Genomic DNA, 25,638 nt, shown 5'->3' on the forward strand with positions numbered 1-25,638 from the left:
AGAAGGTGGCTAGATATCTGAATGGCCTTAGGATGGACATTCAGGATGAGATAAGTTTGTTGTCTCCTAAAACAGTAGAGGAAGCTTATCAGATAGCGCTGAAAGATGAGAAAAAACTCACAAGGAAGCAGTCTGCCAGAGGGAGAGAGACTTTCAAAGGAAAAGGAAGTCAAGGTGGTAGAGGAGGATCTACAACACCTAAAGAAGGAGCTAGCAGTAGCTCAACCCAGCATGCACCCACAGGAGGTGATGCAAGAGGCAGAGGGAGTTTTTCCAGAGGAAGAGGAGGAAGAGAAATAAGATGTTACAGATGTAACAAGCTGGGACACAGAGCTTTTGAGTGTCCAGAGAATGCAGACATAAAGCAGAGGAATGCAATTGTTGCTCCAGCTAAGGGAGAGATGCAGTGGCAGTGGTAGCAGAAGAAGAAAATTCACCAGAAAGAGGGGAATCTCTGGTGATTAATAAGGTCTTACTTAAGCCAGTGAAGCAGGTGGCTACTGAACCGCCACAAAGGAAAACTTTATTCAGGACAGTGTGCAAAGTTCAAGGGAAATGTTGCCAAATGATCGTTGATAGTGGCAGCATTGATAATTTGGTCTCTACAGAAGTAGTGGAGAAATTGAGACTGAAGACAATGAAGCATCCAACACCTTATAAGGTTTCATGGTTACAAAAGGGACATCAACTATTGGTAAGTGAACAGTGTGAAGTGGAATTTCAAGTGGGCAAGTACAAAGATAAAATTGTTTGTGATGTGATGCCTATGGATGTGTGTCACATATTGCTGGGAAGACCTTGGCAATATGACAAAGGAGCCATGCATGATGGAAAGAGAAACAACTACAAGTTTGGAAAGGATGGTATCAATCATACATTGTTGCCTCTGCAAGAAGAAGATGAGCTGGGACAGAAGACTAATTCAAAAACCCTGTTACTTGGAAAAAAGGAATACCTTGAGCAAATGATAAGTATACCGTTGAGTCGTGAAGAGGAGATCATTGATGATTTCTTGAGTTATTGGATAGAGCCAGACCAACTAGATAATGTAGCTGATACTTTTGATGTGGTCACAGGGGCTGAGGAGGATGTGCAATCTTGTGAAGCTGTTACAGCACAAGAGGAAGTTCTTATGGATACAGAAGAAGTAGATCAGTCTGTAGCACAGATAAGTGAAGCAACAGTTGAAACTGTTGAATTCTGTTATTTTCAAACTGACAGTTTGTGTGTGAATGCAGGGACTATAAGTGATGATGAAATGCTGCAACAATGCCATAGAGAAATTGCATTGTTGGAATACTTGTTGGAGAATTCAAAGTATGACATGGAGATTGCAAATGAAAGAGTTCAGTACAGTGGACAAGGGCAAGAAGGTATCATTAGAGCAGATGGTGTGGAAGAAAGACTAATGGACAGTCTCATGAATTATGCTAAGAATTCGAATCAGCATGCTGATATGCTGACAGAGGAGAAGGAGAAAACAGAGCAACCATTTGAATTATTGCCAAAAGAAGATAATGCACAACAGCCTTATGTTTTTAATTTTAACAAGTGTTTTGTGAGTGCAGGTGATGAAGAAGGCAATCCATCACTTGGAATTGTCTTGAGGGAAGAAGAACTGTTACATTTTGAGTTAACCAAATTAAAAAAGTTAATAAAAAGTAAAATATTTATAAGATAATCTACTCCTCTGTCTTTCTGGTTTTGAAAAATCTATAAAATTTTGAGAGAAAAACAAATTCTTTTAGCCATAAAGCCTACTCAAACTATATAAGTCTATAACTTAAATATATACACTGATATAAAAATATTAACCCATTCCAAAGAAACCCATCTTAAAATAATTTAAAAGCATAAAATTTATTAAATCAATATGACAAGCGAAATACAAGCTTCATGATTCTTGGATGTAGAAAAGAATTGACTACTCCAGCTATATACCATTATATATACACGCATTGAAAAGAAACCATCGCGTTGAGTAATACTTTTAACGAAATACGCATGGTGGAAACAATCAAGAATGTTTTTTTTATTATTATTATTTATAACGTATATAACACTATATTGCTACATTGCCCCTCTTTTTTGCAAAAGCAATATATTTTTATTTATTTATCTATCTATAAGGTTAGGAGTATCTTAACACAACTAACTAAAGCTCAATTTTAAAACATATACCATATAACTAAGTCAAATTTATAGATTGTGAATTGTATATGTTAATAAGAAAAAAATATGTTTAACGTAGGGATATATTGTTATTTCAAATTTTTGGATAACTTAATTATTTATATAATTCAGAAGGAGCTAGCCAAAATGCACCATAATTATATGTATAAAATAATAATATTAATGTTTAAAGAAGCATGTATTTTATTGATCTAGAAACGAAAATTAAGCCATAATACTTGTGGAAGAACAAAACAAATTGGAGCATGTAGAATAAATTAAGTAACAAAACTTAATTTTACATAATGGAAATCAATACACATAGTTATCAAACCCTAATAATTCCCATTGGGCCATTGAGGCCATAATTACACCAATATATATACTTGAATGTAATGCATCAAATTGTTAATGTATGGAATAGAGTTATAGTGCATAATCCTTTCGAGCTATAATTAATAAATACCCATTCCTAAGAATAAGTGATCAATTTGGATAGCTTGAAGGAGCTATGGTATTTTATGGTGGTCTCTTTTGCCTTGGGACTTCCCCCTTTGGCACGAAGTAGGCATACTCCACATAATGAAGGGCCTTATGGGTCAAGACGACCGACCTTTGATCATTACAAAAGTGATGGTTGTAGTGATAATGGTTTACAAGTTTTTTGGGAAGGTTGATGAGAATTGGGAGGTGGGTAGTGGGTGTAGGGTGGTAAGGTCGAACGAGGGTGGCCATGGGAGCTCGTCCTAGAAGATGAAAAATTAGTAAACCGCATTGATAGACCTTTATGCAGCAGTTTGTATCGAGGACACCTCTCAGGTGTTCATCTGGGAAACCAAAGCACACTTGAATTTCTCTTCATGCTTTGTTCTTAGGCTTTGGCTTATAAGTGGAAGCATTGGCTACTACCAATGGTGTAGACCCCTACCTAGACTAGTGCTCTATGGCTTTCAGGTAACCCTTGTTATCTGGATGTGGTCTTGTTATGTGACTTTTGTTTTGGCGGTAGGGAAGTTGATTTCTCCGGCTATGTAACATCATATCTACACGCATTCAAACGAAACAATCCAGAAGATCGATCGCTTTGACTTCTACGAACTTCATTGAAACTGAACAGTCAAGAAGATGAATCGCTTTGAGTAATACTTTTAACGAAACACGCATTTTAAAAACAGTCAACAGGATCCATCGCCTTCAGTAATACGAACTTCTTTCTTAGCCCATCGTCTGCAATGGCCGCGGAGACGTCAGGGAAGGGAAAGGAAGAGGAATGCAAAGAGATGGTGAAGTTGCAGAGCTCTGACGGTAAAATATTCGAGGTGGAGAAGGCAGTGGCATTACAGTCACGTACTATAACGATCATAATGGAGGACACGGGCACTCAAAACCCCATTCCTCTGCCCGAAGTCTCCAGTGAAATGTTGGAAAAGGTTATCGAATATTGTAAATATCATGTAGATCATCCACCGCGTCCCATGAAAACAATAGACGACATCGACGAGTGGGATGGTAAGTTCCTCGCCGTTGATCGTTTAACTCTATCTCACATTGCACGTGCTGCCAACTATCTGGGTATCGCAAGTCTTTTGGATTTGACTTGTAAAAGCATGGCGGACATATTAATTCGTTTGGAAACATGTGAGAATGTCCGTCGGGAGCTCAACATTGCAAATGATTTTACACCGGAAGAGGAGGAGGAGATAAGGCGTAAATATGAATGGGCTTTCAAATGAAATTGTTGGGCTATACGATAGGCAAATATCGCGTTAATTTTTATTAAAATCTGGACATCTTTATTGCTGAAAAAAAACCACGGATGTTTAAAGATTATTGGTTATAAATGTTAATAGATATATTGGAAGATTGAAAGTGTTCACTAATCGTAATAAAAACACAGATGTTTAAAGGTTATTGGTTAAAAATGTTAATAGATATGTTGGAAGTTTCAGTTGATAAAATGTTAAAATATAAACTGTGTATATTCTGTTGTGAATTTTATCTTTTTAATTATTTTAAAATATATATATTTTTTAATTTTTTCAGTTTAATTAGAATAATTAAATATATACTTTTTCAAATTGTTTTTATATAAATTTATATTTTTTCGCTATCTATTTTTTATTATAAAATATAATGTTGCATTTTTTTCCAAAATAAGATAAAGATGGTTATTTGTATATATTTTTAGATCGTAAAATATCTATATATAAATGGTATCTTCATATATATAATAATAATAATAATTTTAGTGTTTGATTATAAATGAAATTTTTACTAAATTGTTTTATTTTTAATATTTTTTTTAATTAATTTGATTTAATATGGACTTTTAAATAATACATATAATATAAAGTACTTCCTTGTATCTAGTAAAAAAGAAACATGTATATGAAAATATGTTAATCCTATAAAATAATATTTTAATCTTCATAATATCAACCCATAAATAAAATTACAAGTAAAATATTTATAATGTTTGTATATTTTAGATAAAACTTATTGGAAATAGAGGTGAATTAGTATAATATAATTATACACTATTTAATACATACTATCAGTTAATAATAGTCTAGTTACATTAAAGCATCAACAAAAGATATATGTGAAATATTATTTTATTGAAGCATTCATAGAATTATTGTTACAATTTTTGTAAGTACCAACCCACAAGTAAGACCAATCTCATTATCTTTGCAATCTCTCTCCAACTAGTACTCACACCAATCTCTTGGGTGACACAAAAGTCCTCTTTGGATGTATTAGTCTAATTCTTTTTAACTTCTAGACCTTTGTTTCATCATATGCTTATACTAATCCAAATGAAATTTCTCAAATTCTAGCACAAACTAGAATAAGTAATTTAGCTATTCTTCCTTTCTAATATATATATATATATATATATATATATATATATATATATATATATATAATTTAATTTTTGTTACAATATCATGCAACAATACTATGATTTAGTAATTCCACGTGCTTAAAAAATAATAACTCATGATCATATGACTACTACTAAGAATATAATAAAATATTCTATGGCCATTCAATTCTTATTATCCACCTAATAATAATGGTTAATTAAATTAAAATTTTAAAAGTACTATTCCAAAATAGACATGACTATGAACATTTATATAATTAAATAGATAGTAAAATTCATAGACATCAAAAAAAACTTATGTTATAATATATTTTCAGTTAGCCAAATTTAAAAAGTTAATAAAGAGAAAAATATTTATAAAATAATCTCCTCCTCAATCTTTCTAGTTTTGAAAATTCAATAAAATTTTGACTTTTAACCGTGAAGCCTACTCAAACTATATAAATCTATAACTTAAATATATACACTGATATAAAAATATTAACCCATTTCAAAGAAACCCATCTTAAAATAATTTTAAATCATAAAATTTATTAAATCAATATGACAAGCGAAATATAGGCTTCATGATTCTTGGATGCAGAAAGGAATTGACTAATCCAGCTATATAACATTATATATACACGCATTTAAAAGAAACCATCGCTTTGAGTAATACTTTTAAAGAAACACGCATTGTGGAAACAATCAAGAAGGTTTTTTTTTTTAATTTATAACGTATATAACACTATATAACACTATATTGCTACATTGCCCCTCCCTTTTGCAAAAGCAATATATTTTTATTTATTTATCTATAAGGTTAGGAGTATCTTAACACAACTAACGAAAGCTCAATTTTAAAACATATACCATATAACTAAGTCAAATTTATAAATTGTGAATTGTATATGTTTTTATATTATAAAATATAATAGGTAAACGTGTATTTTCCATATATATAATTTTAATATTTCAACGCATAAAATTTTTATATATTCTTTTAATATTTTATTTTTAAAAAGTTAAAATTATTATTATATTCTAAAAAAATGTGTTTAAGCTAGGGATATATTCTTATTTTAAATTTTTGGATAACTTAATTATTTATATAATTCAAAAGTAGCTAGCCAAAATGCACCATAAAATGCACCATAATTATAGGATTCTTTTTAGGAGGGACTCCTGGAACGAATCCAGTGGAGATGGGGCCTGTAGCTAAGAGGATTAAAGCACGTGGCTACGAACCACGGTGTCGGGGTTCAAATCCCTCCTCGCCCACCCCGAAAGGGGACAAAAGGGAGGCCTTTCAGGGGTAGGGAGATTATGATATGATTGGGATAGCGCAAAGCTATGGAACTTAGTCTTCACAAAGGGTCATTTATCGAAAATGATACCCGGTACGTCCGAGAGTAACCAACATATTTGTGTCTGACCTCCTATAAATCTTCCTCATTATTAGATTTAGATTAGGGTTATAGAACGAGAGATTCTTCCAAATCTGAGGGAAAATATGAGGGAAAATAGATTGACAGCATGTAGGGATCCAATTCTGACTTCCAGGGAACGAACTTATAGTTCTAACAACTGGTAATGGGTCAAGTGACTAGTAACGGGTCGAGCAAATAGAGGCCTCTTCACCTTCAGCTCTCGAAATGTCATCACATCAGGAGAATAATGGATTTGTTTCTCCGAACTTTTCAGTATTTCGAAGAGACCTTTGTTTCCATTTTTCCTTTCCCGGACGACCGAGATCCTATCTTGATCCTGTGGCGATTGTGCATTCATATATTATGAACAAGGACAAGTAACGTTTGACTTACTCCTAATGGTAAAAACGGGCATTATTTTGAATAAAACGGATCTCCCCAAGTAGGATTCGAACCTACGACCAATCAGTTAACAGCCAACCGCTCTACCACTGAGCTACTGAGGAACAACGGAGGGTTCCCATATACGGGCAAGATTCTTGTTCTTTGGACCGACCCATGATCATCAACGTATAAACGAGAAACTCAATAAGGTTTTTTATCAACTCTTGGACACCCCACCCTAGAGTTATTGACCTATAAATACAATAGGATCTATAATTATTGCTACCATCCAATATTAGGTATTACTTAAAAAAAGAATAATTCGATTATATAGAACCTTGAAATAAAGAGATAAATTTTAGATTTAGATAAAGGAGGATTGGCGGTGAAAATAACAGTTTACGGGAAAGGCAGAATTGGTAAATCAACAACTAGTTGTAATATCTCAGTCGCTCTAGTGAGACGTCGTCAAAAAGTGTTACAGATTGGGTGTGATCCCAAACACGATAGTACTTTTACTCTTACAGGATTTCTAATACCTACAATTATAGATACTTTACAATCCAAGGATTATCATTATGAGGTCCTTATCCACTCTACCAGAATCAAACTTGTCATAATAATCTTTAGGATAACCGGGTATTTCTTTTCTTTTCAAAAAGAAAAGGGAATGTACATTCGGTTGTATCCTCTTCCATATCATAATTTTCCGTCTTTTAGCACGTATGGACCCTATAGCCAAAGTTTTGTGAATTTCACGTTTAGGTGTAAGAAAGAATACGAATATCAAGTTTGTCCTTTAATTTCTCAATCTTATTGATCCAATCATTCGACCCTCTAGATAGATTATGTTTTTTCAATATTAATTATTAGAGCGAGTAGAGCCCGATATTACAGAAATTCCACCTACTGCAAAGAGTAACTTGTAATTTCACATACCTAAAATTGACTAGGTTCTATTGCACTATCCACTTGGTTTTATCTAATAAGTAACACCTACTCGTTAATACAAGGTACTATATAATAATTCTGTGGCATAACTCCATCTGGAAATTCCTACAGTAAGTTGGGCTTGTAATTTCCTATTCTATACCCTTATTCTATAGTGATATTTTGGAGCGATAATATAATTTTAGAAACAACATTGGATCAGTGGAGTATAAATATCTCCTGGAATAGATATCTATACCGTGTTTTTAGTCTATAAGTAGTGATGCTATCGATAGCGGATAACTTAGACTCGTTGAAGTAGTTCAACACATTGTAGTACATAGAACAATGGTTAGATATTCATATAACCGTTGGTTGACCGAAAATTCGAGAGAAAGGGTTGACTGCTTCCAATCATTAATTCATCGCCAAAGATGGCTACGAACCAATAGGTTATTATCTAATGAATCTTTTCTTTATAATACTCTATTCGAGAGTTATCAATATTTATCAAATCTGTTCCTATCTAACAGAATGTTATTGGATCAAATTACAAAGACATTGTTGGAGAATAAATAATTTCATAAATTGAACCTTATCTCAAAATGATCTGTATTCCCATCTTGCACCACAGATATATCCCTTTATCTCTTCCCTATTGTAATCACATTCCCTTCTGATAAGTATGGTTAAATTATGATAAAAAGGAAAACAAAGTTGGATCTTTTACTAAAGAAAAAAGGGAAGAGCGAAGGAAGGGAAAACAGGAACCAATGAAATAAGTCTGGGACAAAAGGATTCGAACCTCCGAATAACAGGATCAAAACCTGCTGCCTTACCGCTTGGCCACGCCCCATTCCCATCCTATTTCCCTATTCATATGCTAATTAATACTTATATCAAATTTTTTGTCAACCCATTAGTATCCAAGAATCATTAGATCATATCTCAATTGGGGAAAAAAAATTTGTGGATATTTCAACAAAATAGGTTATTGATGGAATTGGACATAATAGGAGAAACAGAAAAAGTGACAAGAATATCCATTCATTGATCATTTCTATTAGATTAGGTAAAATGTTGTATGTATGAAAGAATCATCCCTTCCAACCCCAATTCCGGTCAAACTTGCCGAAGAGCTTCGATCGATTCGATCAATCAAAGACTTTTTTGGCTTTACCCCCCCCTAAATTTTATTGGAGAATAAAAATGCCAGTTATGTTCAATATTTTTCTAGATGATGCCTTTATTCGTTCAAATAATCCCTTTTTTGGAAAATTACCTGAGGCTTATGCAATTTGTGATCCAGTTGTTGATGTAATGCCAATTATTCCTGTTCTCTCTTTTCTCTTAGCCTTTGTTTGGCAAGCTGCTGTAAGTTTTCGATAAAAAGTATCCCCTTTTCTCTTTTTCAAGTTTTTGGGTCGCTGTCATTGATCCAATTTTTGTATAACTCTTTCCATTTTTTTTTGACAGAAGTTCTATCCTTGCTCCACCCGACGATACCAGATTCAGATACCTTATCTGCTCCCGGATAAAAACTTTTCCACTCACCTTCATGAATTCCTTTCGATCCCACCGCTCACTTCGGATCGGGCTATTGGGTCACGTATTGATACGATCACCAATGACTTATTTTCATAAATATTCAATAAATATCTAGTTGATCAAAAAAAATAAGAGGGAAAAAAGACCATTTTGAAAACAAAGAGAAAAACTATATCCTTCCTTCAAATTGATTTTTGCACGTGATTCGGAGAAATAATTTCGTGATTTGTAACAATAATACTATTGTTTGGTATTCAAGTATCCATATATGGTACAAAGATTGATGATCTATTCTGTTGTACTTATAATCAGGATTCTGGAGATTACGTAATGCTTACTCTTAAGCTGTTCATTTACGCAGTAGTGGTATTTTTCATTTCTCTTTTTATCTTTGGATTTCTATCGAACGATCCAGGACGTAATCCTGGATGTAAAGAATAGTGAAAAAATTCTCTAGGTTAATGGGTCTTTTCCTTTCCGTAGAAAGATTCGGGGTTATTCGTTTTCAAGATCAATATTGGACGAACGAAGAGAGAGGGATTCGAACCCTCAGTACGGATGATCCGTACTATGGATTAGCAATCTGCTGCTTTGGTCCGCTCAGCCACCTCTCCAAGATGGAAGACTTCATGTGTAAAAATCAGTCATACAGTGCTTGAATTAATTTTATACCTAGAAGAAGACCTGCTGTAAAAGCAAGAAAACAAGCTATCAAAATTTTAAGCTCTTCCATATCTTCATTCCCTCCCCAATCAGTTTGATTAAATGCGTTACATGGATTAGTCCATTTATTTCTCTCCAGTATCAAATTTTATTATCTAGATATTGAAGGGTTCTCCATCTATTTAGGGTTCTCTATCTATTTTATGTATTATTGTAAAGATATCAGTTGCTCAAGGCCATAGGTTCCTGATCGAAACTACACCAATGGGTAGGAGTCCGAAGAAGACAAAATAGAAGAAAAGTGATTGATCCCGACAACATTTTATTCATACATTTAGTCGATGGAGGGTGAAATAAAACTGAATGGATCTAGAAGTTATTGCACAGCTCACTGTTCTGACTCTAATGGTTGTATCGGGCCCTTTAGTTATTGTTTTATCAGCAATTCGCAAAGGTAATCTATAATTACAATGAGCCATCTCCGGAGATGGCTCATTGTAATGATGAAAACGAGGTAATGATTGATATAAGCTTTCAATAGAGGTTGAATGATAACTCCTCATCTTCCTATTGGTTGGAAAAAAGATCGATCCATATGTTACAATCAGATCGTGGCGAGCATAGTTTAGTGGTAAAAGTGTGATTCGTTACATTATCAACTGAATAGTTGAAGGATCTTTTACATGGATCTTTGATCCATCTAAAGCTCTATTTCCAGATAGGTTCAAAACCTTCCCTATGAATACCCAGGAATAGCATACCTTCTCATAATCTAGGTCTGAAATGATGAAAGATAAACAATTTTTTGGTTCCAAGATAGCGACACAGAATGTTTGAAAGGTTAGATAAATTACAGATCTATGGGGAAGATATTTTTTCGTCCTGACTAGACCTTCAACTTATGGATGGAAGGACCCCAGGTTGAAGCCGAATAACTATAGAACTATGACTTTGGTTTACTGGGGTTATCGGCATTTCGTTCGAGCTTGGTGGAATTTGTTCTCCTAGGGATCAGAATCAGTAGAAATAGGGAACGAAGTAACTAGAAAGATTTGTGATTATTTTAAACTTTTCAAATTTATCTTTCTATCAGGATCATCTAGAAAGTGAGTAAGTATTCTACGATTTTGGGCCCTTCACTAAAAAAAGAGAATAAACTGACGTAGATGCCATGGGTATGATAATAAATTAGGGTTTTTTTATTAGAAAAGAAAAGAGGAGAAAGAAAGGAATTGAAAATTCCTTTCAAAAAGATTTGATATAAATACTCCACTTCTTCCCTCATACCGCTCTCTGTCTCCCATGAAGGAGCCGAATGACATGAAATTCTCATGTTCGGCTCTGAATTAGAGACATCGAATAATCAATGTCGACTATAACCCCTAGCCTTCCAAGCTAACGATGCGGGTTCGATTCCCGCTACCCGTTAACAGATATCTACCTATTCTATATCTATCTAGATAGATATAGAATAGGTAGATATAAAGTGATTAAGTATATAACATAATTTCACGATTCACTCAAAATCAATTAATGTGAAATAGATTCCATTCTTTTCCTATCATATAACCTCAGTGTGAATAAAAAGGTAGATCGGGACAATGTATGCCAAAGGGAATTCAAATAAAAAAAAAGGAAGAGAAAAAAAGAGTGTCCATCGTCTAATGGATAGGACAGAGGTCTTCTAAACCTTCGGTATAGGTTCAAATCCTATTGGACGTAATACTCTTCAATTGCTATAAATTGTTGTGCAATGTATTGGATTGGAATGGAACAAATTCTTTAGTTCTTTTTACTGTTCTAAATAATTCCACCAATTGATCAAATATTCATTTTTTTTCTTGAAGTAAAAAAAGTTCAGTATGTTCCTTAAGAGCCTCTTCCAGAAGGGCTTTCGCTTCTTCTGTAAATGTACCAGTAGAATGTATAATTTCTCCGAACTGAGGTTTATTTTCTATCAAATAAAAGTGTAACCCAAGGAGAAATTTTCTCACCTGTGCTATTTCGAATATATCCAGATATCCGTTTGTTCCGGTATAAATAGTAGCTATTTGTTCTTCTACAGTAAAAGGAGTCGACTGAGATTGTTTGAGCAACTCACGTAATCGTTGACCCCTCGCCAATTGATCTTGAGTAGCTTTATCAAGATCGGAAGCAAATTGTGCAAAAGCTTCCAACTCTGCAAATTGAGCTAACTCTAATTTCAACTTTCCAGCTACCTTTTTCATAGATTTTATCTACGCTGCAGATCCTACTCTAGAGATGGAAATACCCACATTAATAGCAGGTCGGATCCCGGCATTGAATAGATCGGCCGATGAAAATATTTGTCCATTGTTAATGGAAATTGCATTAGTGGGAATATAAGCTGAAACATCTCCAGCTTAAGTCTCAACTATTGGTAGAGCAATAACACTCCCCTCACCTAACTGGGAACTTAATTTAGCTGCTCTTTCCAAGAGACGGGAATGCAAATAGAAAACATCTCCCGGATAAGCTTCTCGTCCAAGTGGTCTTCTTAATTCGCAGAAAGATCGATTTGATTAAGGTCAAAATCTATATTGGATTTCCCAACTTGTTGTTAATAGAAGGTAGGGGTCAAGGAATTGAAAAATTAAGAAACGATGTACTAAATATGCTCGATTCTGTGGACTGAAAACTTCACATTGCTATAGAAAAAGTTGCGAGACCCTATAGAAAGCCTAATATTCTTGCAGAGTATATTGCCCTACAACTAGAGAAGAGAGTTCCATTCAGAAAAACAATGAAGAAAGCTATTGAACTGGCTAAACGGGAAGAGGTAGAAGGTATTCAGATCCAAATTGCAGGACGTCTCGATGGAAAGGAAATTTCCCGGGTCGAATGGGACAGGGGAGGTAGGGTTCCCCTATAGACAATTCGGGCTAGGATTGATTATTGTTATTATCCGGTTAAAACCATCTATGGAGTTTTAGGGATAAAAAATTGGATTTTAGAAGAGTAGGAATAATTGGTCTTTTTTTTCCAATCTGCCCGATCATGGATCATCAATTCTATCAGATCAAATAGAAATTAGATTTACCATTTTGGAACCGTGCTATGCTTAGTGTGCGACTCGTTGGAATCGAGCTTTTCATTCTTTTCCGAAGTTATGTTATGGAGAACTCGAAATAAGAACGGATTGGTCTCTATAAATAAACTAGAGACTAACTCATTGCTTCATATTACCAAGATCCAATAACTATGGGTAGATACTGTCACCTCGTAAATACTTTCTTCCAGGAGAGAAAAAAATGATATTTTGATCTCTCGTGAAGCGAGAAAGGTGTTTGGTAATGCGGAAAAAAAAGAAAAAGGAGAAATATTCTCCCAATATTGTATGGTTCATTAACTACCCTCCAAAAAGCAGTGTGATAAAGCATAAGAATCATCCTGATTCATTCAAGCAAGATTGAAGGAATTCAGTTTATGAAGGAGAAAGAGCTTCCCAGTCATATTCGATTGGGGTAGAGATAGAGAAGGGGAGAGAAGGGGAGAGAAGGGGAGAGAAGGGGAGTAGGGGAGGATATTTCTCCCACCCAATATTGAGCAAATATCCAATGAATAATGCTGATGGATATTACATAATAGGATTGGATCAAGGTATGATCTTGTTCTTCGAGAAGGGGATATGGCGGAATTGGTAGACGCTATGGACTTGATCGAATTGAGCCTTGGTATGGAAACCTACCAGGTGATAGCTTCCAAATCCAGGGAACCCTGGGATATTTTGAATGGGTAATCCTGAGCCAAATCCGGTTCATGAAGACAATGTTTCTTCTCCTAAGATAGGAAGGGGATAGGTGCAGAGACTCAATGGAAGCTATTCTAACGAATGAATCTCATTTGGTCCAATACTGTAGTTATAGAAAGATCTATTTACACCTCAAAAATGGAGAGAGATGTTATATAACATCAGAAAAAACTGGCGGTCAGAACTTGAATCGTTCCAAGCATTTTATTCATAAGATAGATGCCAGATTCGAGTTGAAGTATTGATTTGACATTAAGTAATCAAATTATGAACTTATCTACTCTAGATGGAGAATTGAATTATTTTTTGGAATAAATGGTTGGACGAGGATAAAGATAGAGTCCAATTCTACATGTCAATGTAAACAACAATGCAAATTGTAGTAGGAGGAAAATCCGTTGGCTTTATAGACTGTGAGGGTTCAAGTCCCTCTATCCCCACCCAGGTTTGTTCCCGAATGGACTGATCTATCTTCTCCAATTCCATTGGTTCGAATCGATTCTAATTTCTCGATTCTTTTACCTCGCTATTTTTTTTTTCATGAAGAGAAGAAATTAGAACATGAATCTTTTCATCCATCTTATGACCAGTTGAGTTGATCTGTTAATAAGCTGATCATATGATCAATTGATTTTGTGATATATGATCTACATAGATTAGATCATTTTTGAAATTATTCAATTGCAGTCCATTTTTATCATATTAGTGACTTCCAGATCAAAAATAATAAAGATCATTCTAAAAACTAGTAAAAATACCTTTTTACTTCTTTTTAGTTGACACAAGTTAAAACCCTATACCAGGATGATCCACAGGGAAGAGCCGGGATAGCTCAGTTGGTAGAGCAGAGGACTGAAAATCCTCATGCCACCAGTTCAAATCTGGTTCCTAGCAAGATGTCAATATCCATGTCTCCATATCCATCTATCTAAATCTATTCTATCTAGATGTATATCTACATATGGAGACACCCCGATCAAAATAGATATATGGATCAATCTGTTCTCTCCCTATTCTTTGCTCATATTGTCCCTCTCTATCCGTTCCAATTGAATCACGATACTCTGTACATATAAAAACGTAGGATCAAGAACTCAGAAGTCAAGATTTGATGGTGGGACTGATAATTTGGCACTAGTCGAAATCTATTCATCCTATTCCATCCAAATCGAAATGGGATAGATTATCCCAATGATAGATCTATAATTGCAGAGTTGAAGTAGATCCAAACGTTGCAGAGGGTATCTCGAAAGTAGATTCGAATTGAGGTTCATAAGATTGATGTAATAACTTTTGACCATAGTTTCTAGTATGAATACTGGATCCAATATGATGATCCCTATGATTTATAGTGAAATATTTTATTCTTTCCTTGTTGGAGTTCGGGCCTCATATATCCATCGAACTATCTTTTCTTTCACGAAGTTTCGTTATAGCATCTATAATAGCCTCTGGTTCAGGTGGGAAATCTGGCGAATAGACATCCACAGGAATTAACTTATCTACTTTGCGAACGGTACTATAATAATCTGTACCAAACATTTCTCTGTGATAGTACATGCTCCAGGGAAACTACATATTTTGGTTCCGGCATTTGAAATCTCACTACAGAAGGAGCCTTTTTCATGGTCACAGTCCCCATTGTTATAATGAGGTAAGCTCGTCTAGGTCCAGATCTTGGTACCGGACCGTAACGATCGGAGTCGAATTGCGAATCTATTAATGAAGCGAATTTGATGAAACCACAATTAATATTGTAAAGAAGCATTCATAAACTGGAGAGTCTGGCCCAATTCGTTCGACAGATCGTTTGGGGTAGTTTAAATATCTGGATTCAAAATTATTTGATCGAGTAAAGGTAACTTCATAGGATTCATCATTGGCTTTATGTCATTTTTTACTTCCCTCCCCCACTCGGAAATTAAGTACCATTCCAATGTTCCTCTTCGCCACGCATGGACTGAACCAACGATGAAAATAAGCACGAGAATTGAAGCTCCTATAAATGCAGATATACCCAGTATACTAGAACTCATAGCCCATAGAGAAAGGGAGACTGTTCCAACATCAAGAACAACAAGAACTGGAGAGAACATATAATGATCTTAGATCGGATCCAAGTATCTTCCCATTGGTTCGATACTTGATTCGTAACTAGTAGTCCGGTTCTTGACCAATGGGAGCCAAAGCTCTGGAAATAAAGGATGCAAGAATAGGTAGGAATGAGACTATATATTAATGAAAATGTCCAGCTAGAAAGTATTATCTTAGGGAAATAGGAACATGAATATACTCCTTTGAAATAGATCAAATTCTTATATTTTTACGTCAACTTCTTCATTATTATCCCACCCACCATGAATGGAAGACCAAAGGACTGAATAATAAATACAATCAATTCTAATTGATTCACATATTTTGTTTCGTCCATGGCTTATTATCAAATTAATTCAATGAAATGTTATTTGAATGTCTATTGAGAATATTTGACATGAATCAAGTATGAGAGAAAGAATGTAAATGGGTCCCAATCTCGAACTACCCAATTTTAGATCTGAGTCTATACTCATATTATAGAATGAATATGTTGATGATCTTTATCCAGCATCCATGGTTGAATGGTTAAAGCGCCCAACTCATAATTGGCGAACTCGCGGGTTCAATTCCTGCTGGATGCAGGGGAACTGCACATATCCATTATTGATGGAATGGGAAGAAGTATGAAGAATAACACCAAACAATTGAAGCATACCAAGCCTTTCAATAAAATGAATGAAAGGCTTGGTATGCTTCAATTAAGCAATACACGATAACAATCCATCAGAGTACTATCCACCTATTGAAATAGATTCAACAGCGGCTAGATCCAGAGGAAAGTTGTGAGCATTACGTTCGTGCATAACTTCCATACCTAAACTATGATATATCTATATAATTAAATTGGTATATGATCCGATATAATAATAGCTACAGGCTTTACGGGAAAAAAAAAGGAGAAAAGGAGGGAAAAATTTTATGGATGAAGTGAAATATCCAGTACTTACGGAGAAAAGTATTCGTCTATTGGAAAGGAACCAATATACTTTTAACGTCGATTCGCAATCGAACAAAACAAAGATTAAAAATTGGATTGAAAATTTCTTCGATGTTAAAGTAATAGCTATGAACAGTTATCGCCTCCCTGAAAAAGGAGGAAAGAGAGTGTCAATGATAGGACATCCAATACGTTGTAAACGTGTGATTATTACACTTAGAACTGGTGATTCTATTCCACTCTTTTCAGAACAATAAGATTTCAAATTTGAAACTAAATGGCCATCCGTTCATATAGAATTTTAACTCCGGATACACGCAATAGATCTGTATCAGGTTTCGATGGAAGAGTGCAGTTGGACCCGCAGAAGAAATTGACCTCTAGACAACATCATTGTGGGAAAGGTCGTAATGGAAGAGGAATTATTACCACAAGACATAGGGGAGGGGGTCACAAGCGTCTGTATCGTCAAATTGATTTTTGACGGAATAAGGAGCACATATCAGGAGAAATTGTAACCATAGAATATGACCCTAATAGAAGTGCATACATTTGCAAGGTGCATTACAAGAATGGCGATAAGATGTATATTCTGCATCCCAGAGGGATCATGATTGGAGATATTATTCTTTCTGGTCCAAAAGCTCCTATATCAATAGGAAATGCCCTACCTCTGAGTGTGGTTTGAATTATTAATTTACGTGATCGAAAGCAACCAATTGGGTTTACAGCGAAACCTATAAATCTATCACTGATCCAACTAGGACACTTTTACGGGACGAACCCCAAAGGGAAACTGAGGATAAATGACAGCAGGTGATTGGATTCAAAAATTGTTCATATCGCATCATTGGTTCCGAAGATATAATAATATGGAGAGGACCTGATTGTTTGTCCGAAGCATGAACAAAATGGGATAGAGGCACCCTCTAAAAATACAAGTTACTCACATTTGATCTGATGGTCAGAGGCGGATTCGGAGCTGGACAGTGGTAGTAATTCCCAAAATAAAAAGATGGGGAGAGGAAAAAAGTAAAAAGAGAGAGAAGAGAAAGAGATGTTTAATATGCCTCCTGCGTTATCCATAACATACGAAAGTATTAGTGTAATTTGATAAAGTCATTCATTCTGAATGCTACATAAAGAATATAAGCCAGATGATGGAATAGAGAGACCTAGGATGTAGAGAATCGGGACATAGAGAATACAATAGATGCTCCTTCTCATCTCGATTATATTTATTCAATATATGTGAATATAATATACATCCAGAAAGTTGTATGCCCTGAGAGAGGCTTGTATAGTTTGGGAAAGGATTTTTATTCATCGGAATAAGAGTCTACTTCAACCAATATGCCCTTAGGCACGGCTATACACAACATAGAAATAACACTTGGAAAGGGTGGACAATTTGCTAGAGCGGCAGGTGCTATAGCAGAACTGATCGCAAAAGAAGATCGATCGGCCACATTAAGATTACCATCTGGAGAAGTTCGTTTAATATCTGAGAACTGCTCAGCCACAATTGGACAAGTGGGTAATATCACTGCAAACAATAGAAGTTTCGGTAAAGCCGGAGCTAAACGTTGGTTGGGTAAGCGTTCTGAGGTAAGAGGAGTAGCTATGAACCCTGTAGACCATCCTCATGGAGGTGGGGAAGGAAGAACCCCAATTGGTAGGAAAAAACCTGTGACCCCCTGGGGCTATAGTGCACTTGGGAAGAAAAGTCAGAAGAAGAGACATTTGTCGATAAGCTTGTGCCTGTTTGGAGAGATCATCATAAATGATTGATGTGTGTTGTTTTTTATACATGACGTATTCAGCCAAAGTTGCTCCTGTATAAGGGGCGAGATATTGTAATGTAGCGGGAGAATCCGCAGTTTCCGCTACCACAATGGTATATGCCATTGCACCACGTTCTCAGAATGTATTAACTACCTAAGCCACGGAAGAAGCTCTTTGACCAATTGCTACATAGACACAAATTACATTTTGACTCTTTTGATTAAGAATAGTATCTGTAGCTACTGCTGTCTTGCTGGTTTGTCTGTCCCCAATAATTAATTCTCGCTGACCACGCCTTATAGGAATCATAGAATCAATAGCAATAAGCCCCGTTTGAAGGGGTTCATATACGGAACGTCTTGATATAATACCTGGAGCGGGAGATTCAACCAGCCAAAATTTGGAAGATGAAATTTTACCCTTACCATCAATGGGTTGGGCTAGAGCATTTACAACACGACCCAAATACGCATCACTTACTGGTATCTGAGCAATTTTTCCTATTGCTCTCATGGAACTACCTTCTTGTATCATCCAGCCATCGCCCATTAATACAAATCCAACATTATCGGATCCCAAATTTAAGCAAATGCCTACTGTACCATCTCCAAATTCCACTAATTCCCCTGCCATTACTTCATCAAGACCATGAATACGAGCAATGCCATCTCCTACTTGAAGTACAGTGCCAAGATTACCAACTCTTACTTCGTTGTTATATTGTTCGATCTGTTTCCATATAATACTACTAATTTCGTCGAGTCTAATACTTCCCATTAGCACTTATTCATTATCTGTTCAGAAATAGGTCCTTAACCTTTTTAATTAAATATTGAGAAATAGGACCTATAACAACTAATCATTTGTATTCATCATGGTTCTAAGCAGGCCAATATTGTGATCGATCATACGTAAATGTAACTCAGTATTCAAACGACTATTCCAAGTTCCTATAGCTCTTCGTAAACCTTGGTGAGAAACTTGTTGTCGGATCTGGTCCAATGCTCTTTGTTGTTCAGAGTAAATCGTCTCATTCTTGGGATCCTCTAATTGTTCCAAATTCTCAGAAGCAGTATTGAGGAGATCCTCTTTCTCTCATTCTATTTGGGAGTTTCCATTTACCTGGATTTCGTCCACTATCATTTCCACATTCCTTAAGCAAGCCCGAGCTTTCTCGAGCTAATCGATAGCTACTTTACATAGTTCTTCCGAATTCCGAATAGTCTCCAATATTTTATGTTTACGGTTATCTAATAGATTACTTGATTAAAGTAGATTATCTATTCACAAATTTCACGAATTCATAATCTCTTCCCAAACCAGACATGAATCTTTCGATTCATTCGGCTCCCCTGCTCAGTTCTTTTTTATTCCCCAGGAACATATACATTCCCTTCACACCAAGCTTGCCCTTTCCGTTCCGTTTACGGAAGATTAGACTCAATTTATAAAAGACCGAGATCTCCAAAGGGCTCTTCCAGCAAAAGGGATTTGCAATTATCAAGAAAGTTTTATGTTGTTTTTGTTTCCCTTTTCTCTCCTCTTCTTCCCTCATGAAAATTGAATTGTTCCATTCAATCAATTAATTTGTGCCTCCTCCATTTTGTTCTATCGAATAAATTCCCTTCTGTTTAGGTCGTCAGTTCAGCATTGGAACTAAATTGGATGGGAGATTGGGACTATTTTTCAGTAAATAGATCAAATTATTCCATTGATATGAATGTCATATATCGGATCAATCTCCAACTATGCCTTTGAATCCACCGAACCAATCTGCAAAACTCTATTATACACTACATAGATATAAATATCCAATCTATATATCCCAAACACGATATGGATAAGAGTTCTTTTATAATAGTATTGTGTCTATGAGAGTTCTATCCAATCTTATTAAACATGTAACAATGCTTTGCAATTACATAACCAGATGTTATATAGAAAGAATAGACCAACCCGGAGAGGTAATTCAACGGGACCTGAACAAAGATTTTTTTATGTCAGCAACAGAAGCCCAAGCTTATGGCATTGTTGATGTCGTAGCGGAAGGTTGATCTCATAGCGGAAGACCCTCTTTTTAATTTTTTTTTATAATGAACTGTAAACTGTGATCTCTTTGTTCCTTTTAAAAAAAAACGGGGGGGGGGGGGAAGTGATTCATTTCATAATCACCTGATATGGTATGGTTAGGATCAATCCGAACCAGTTGATACCGCATACAATACAGCTAGAATTCCCACTATTCAACAACTTATTAGAAATGCAAGACAACCAATAGAGAATAGAAAAAAATCTCCTGCTCTTCGAGGATGTCCTCAGCGAGGAGGAGTATGTGCTAGGGTGTATGTGCGACTCGTTTGGATCAGAAACTTAAACAGACTAGGAAATTCTTACAACGGAATAACAAAAGAATTTTCCCACTGTAATCAAGTAATATCCATCATCTAACCTTACCGGGGATGAAATTTATGGTTTCCATTGGTGCAAATCCAATCACCTTGATGTGGGATGAAAAGCAATTCCTCATTGGTAGCGAATGGTCATCAATCCATTGAGCGGGGAAATCATGCAAATTGAAGAAGCATAAAGTTTATGCTCATATTGCCGTGAGAATGGAACAACAGGGTCAGCTACCTGGCCAACCCCAGAATTACATGTCGTTACTGTATTAATAGATCTTGTAATGAGAGTATTTATTACTTAATGATTCAAGAGTAGAGTTGGAGATGGTAAACCGTACAAGTTACTAATAACATACTCATCTCATATTTCGGAAATGAATAAAATGCTCCAGCGTATAGAGAGGACCTTACCGTTGGAGAAAGAACCATAGAAACGATGAAACCCATGATTTTTTCTCATTCTCAGTACAAGGTCCCAGTCCTTGCCTACAAAAAAGATGCCTATCCAAAGGGAATTATGGTTGGGAAGGTTGCAGTAGCAAAATCCATGGAACTTTTATTTTCTAAATAAGAAGAATCAGTGGTATTCTCAATGGACCAAACAAAACAAATGACTAACCGAGAAAAATATTAGCGATTCATGAGAGTAAACTTCAATGACCAGAGTGAAACGTGGATATATAGCTCGAAAACGTCGGAAAAAAATTCTTGCATTTGTATCAGGCTCTCGAGGGGCCCATTCGAAACTTTTCCGAACTGCTAACCAACGCAAAGCTAGAGCCTTAGTTTCCTCCCACCGAGATAAAGGTAAACGCAAGAGAGATCTTCGTCATTTGTGGATTACTCGGATCAATGCAACAGCTCATGCCAATGGGGTTTCTTAAAATAGATTCATCCAATATTTGTACAAGAGGCAGTTGCTTCCAAATCGTAAAACACTTGCACAAATAGTTGTATTAGATAGTAATTGCTTTTCCACCATCTTTAACAACTTATCGTATGATGAAATAGGTTAGGTATAGATGAAATAAATAGGTAAAGATGGAATGGATAGAACAGATTCTCCCAGAGAATTCCCTCCGGGAAGGTCGAAATATTGAAAAGTTTTTTCATATTGGATTGGAAATGAACAAAAAGAATTCAATCCAATTCTTTTCCAAAAATGAAATCCTGTTGACTTTTTCAACAATAGACTCAAGATCTGCATCTTTATCGAACATATATTCCAGCTCCAATTTGATTAAGGAGTAGTCTTATTTCCCATGGATCAAATTAGTTTTCATTATAAAGAAAAGGTAACAAAGATAGAATACCAGCTCGTTTAATAGCGTTAGTCATTAGACGTTGTTGTTTTGAAGTTATTCTATTCACTCGGCCAGATAATATTTTTCCTTGCTCACTAATAAATCGACTAATTAGGCTCATATTTTTATAATCGATCCGATCAACCGACCTAATAGGTGACAAATGTCTACGAATTGGTTTCAAATATATACGAATTGGTTTCAAACGTCTACGAATTGGTTTCAAATTTCTACGAAAAGATTGCTTGGGTTTATCCATAGTTTGTTTCATGAACCTTTTGAATACTATTTATTCCAAATCTTTTTAAAATATTGTTCCATTAAAGATCTTGTTGAAATACCATTTCTTTTTATATCTGTGATTTATTCCTATCCATGGGTAGGAGTAGTACGTTTAATCTCTTTTTTTTTTTCTCTCCATGAATGGTATGCTTGTAACAATAGGGACAAAATTTATTTGATTCCAATCGAATAGGTGTATTGCGTCGATTTTTCCGAGTCGTATATCTAGAAATCCCTGGGAATCTTTTATAAACACTATCTTGGGTACAACTAGTGCACTCCAAAGTAATTGTTACTCTTATATCTTCGCTCTTGGCCGTAAACTTACTCTAAATATTGGTTTTTCTTTTCGACCTCAAAAATAAGAAGGGAAAAAGGGATAGAAGTTGATAGCCAGAGATCCTACGGTGAAACATTTGAAAGTAAAAAAATGATTGATCAAAAGAGAGTTTTCAGTTTTACTTACAAAATTGAATGTGGAAAGAATCTTTAGATCGATATTTCTACTTGAATTCTACCCCCTTCCAGTCCTAAACTTAGATCCTTTTTGGGGTTGAATGCACTAATTTCTCCAAGAGGTAGGAGAAGTCAATCTAGCACAATCTTTTTCCCTTGGCTTTAAGGGGAGGGAAAAAATTAAAAAAAGGAAAGAATAAGAGCATCTGGAAAAAAAATGATTGATTTCTATCAATAGGGTGGCTAAAAAACTGACGCATAAAATAGCTAACATAGGCGCTGTGGAAAGATAGGTCTTTAGATCTTGCATTGTAAATTCTCCTTATTGATCATAATGTGTACGTGATTCAACCGTATCAATAGTTATGAATCCTAGAGAAAAATGGGGACTGATGAATATATATAATGTGATCCGGGTTGTGGTCCTATTTATAGAAAAGGAAAAAGATGTTTCATCACCATAACGAATAGTGATATTCTAGATAATAGAACTTACATGTATAAAGTCTTTTCACTCATGAGATGAAGAGAAATGAAGGTGGAAAAATGTGGGAAACATATTTCAAATTCTATAAAATAAAATTAAAATAACATTGTCTAATGATTAGAAGGGTGTAGTGCAGCTTGGTAGCGTTCTTGCTTTGGGTACAAAATGTCGCAGGTTCAAATCCTGACATCCCTACCTTTCCCTTCTTTTCTATAGAAAGAAAGGAATGAAAGATCATTCGATATCAATTCGACGGGAACATCAAATAATTGAATCGTATCAGATGCCAAAGTGTTTTGCTCTAAGAGTATCAAAAAAAGGTAATTTTCCTTCATCTCTGAATATTAAAGAAAGCGCTCTTAGTTCAGTTCGGTAGAATGTAGGTCTCAAAAACCTGATGTCGTAGGTTCAAATCCTACAAAGTGTGATTCTATTCCTATCAAATCCAACCCTCAAAATTATCGATAATTCATTCCAACTGGAAGGAGAAATGGAATCTGACCTCCCAGGAAAAGTAGGAGGTCAATGAAATTGGAGGATATTCCAGGATCAAATATCCAATTGATCACCACGTCGGTATTGTGAATATGCAGTTACGAATAATCCGGCCAAAGTTATAGGAATTAGACCTAACACAATTCCGGATGGCAAAGCCTCAATCATTTCTATTCAACGGAATAAGTAGGGATAATAGCTATACTGGATAGTACCCTTAATTTTCTATGAATCTCAATGATTAGAAATTTATATAGAGGGAATAAACAAAATTATTGAAATTGAAATAGTGAACTGAGAGGTTTTCCCCTTCCTTCATTTTGAATAAGTTGTATCTTGCTCGAACTAATGAATATGACTAGGGTGAAAATGATAGAAGCCAATACGAAACCGAAATAACTAATTATAGTTATAGTAGGCGTGGAAGGACTAAATGAAATATGGTTTATACATATCTTCATGAGACAATTACTTAAATTTTTCTTTTCATAACCTTGAGATCAGAATACAAAAGATCAATTGTCCCAATTCATACTGGAATTCTCCTATATCTACTATAGGATATGTATGAATGAACATGGATGAGAGGAGATCTATAGTAGAAATCTCTTCATTATCCTAGAAATCATTCATCGAGAAACTAATGAATCGCACTGGCAAACCCCTTCACAAATTGTCGAATGTAATCTTCTTACAGGGTGAATGAATTCTCAATCAGTACGATTGGATCACCTGGCATTATCTTTTTACCAGTAGCTATCGGTCCAGAGATTGGACCGGAAGAAAACTCTCCACAGACATAGCCAAAGTGAATTTCACGTTTAGATGTAAGAAAGAATATGAATATCCAGTTTGTCATTTCATTTCTCAATCTTATTGATCCAATCATTCGACCCTCTAGATGGATTAGGTTTTTTCAATATTAATTATTAGAGCGAGTAGAGCCCGATATTACAAAAATTCCACCTATTGCAAAGAGTAACTTGTAATTTCACATACCTAAAATTGACTAGGTTCTATTGCACTATCCACTTGGTTTTATCTAATAATTAACACCTACTCGTTAATACAAGGTACTATATAATAAGTCTGTGGCATAACTCCATCGGTGCCGGATACTATTGGAAAAGCAACATACATCTGCGTAGCACCAATGATCCCCGTGCAATTTGAATTACTGGGTTCATCTACACGAGCATAATGTCATGTTGGAATGAAAAAGGAGGAATATAAAAGAATAATATTATGGATGAGTTTATTGATAGTGATTGATATCCTTTACAAGCGACACTCATCCTCTTTTTCAGTTCTAAAGCCACCCATATGCAGAAGCTAATTCCAATCGAAAATTTCCACTATGCTATTGTTACAACATCGATTGAGGGAGTTGGGGTTCCTTACGCCCAGACAGACCTCGGAACATGCAATATTCTCTTCTTTCTGTTGGGATTTAGTTGACCAAATAAAGATAGAATAACTGCTGGCAGGAACAGAGTCATTCTATCCCGTTCCTTCTCGATACTCATCAAAATTGTATTGTTGTGTAAGAAGAAAGCTAGCTATACTGGTCCAGTAGACTTTAAAGATACCCTTGGTATAACATTGACAATCGAACAAGGATTGGA

General features: G+C 35.3%; 1 pseudogene; it reads left to right on the forward strand.

The window, feature by feature from the left end:
- Positions 1–3,404: 3,404 nt before the first annotated feature.
- LOC149172005 (SKP1-like protein 1A pseudogene) lies at positions 3,405–3,905 on the forward strand (annotated as a pseudogene).
- Positions 3,906–25,638: the final 21,733 nt, after the last annotated feature.

This window comes from Pinus tabuliformis, chromosome 4_2 (genome assembly GCF_031772625.1).
Source record: "Pinus tabuliformis cultivar Carrire ecotype Pingquan chromosome 4_2, CPIR1, whole genome shotgun sequence".
Lineage (NCBI taxonomy): Eukaryota > Viridiplantae > Streptophyta > Pinopsida > Pinales > Pinaceae > Pinus > Pinus tabuliformis.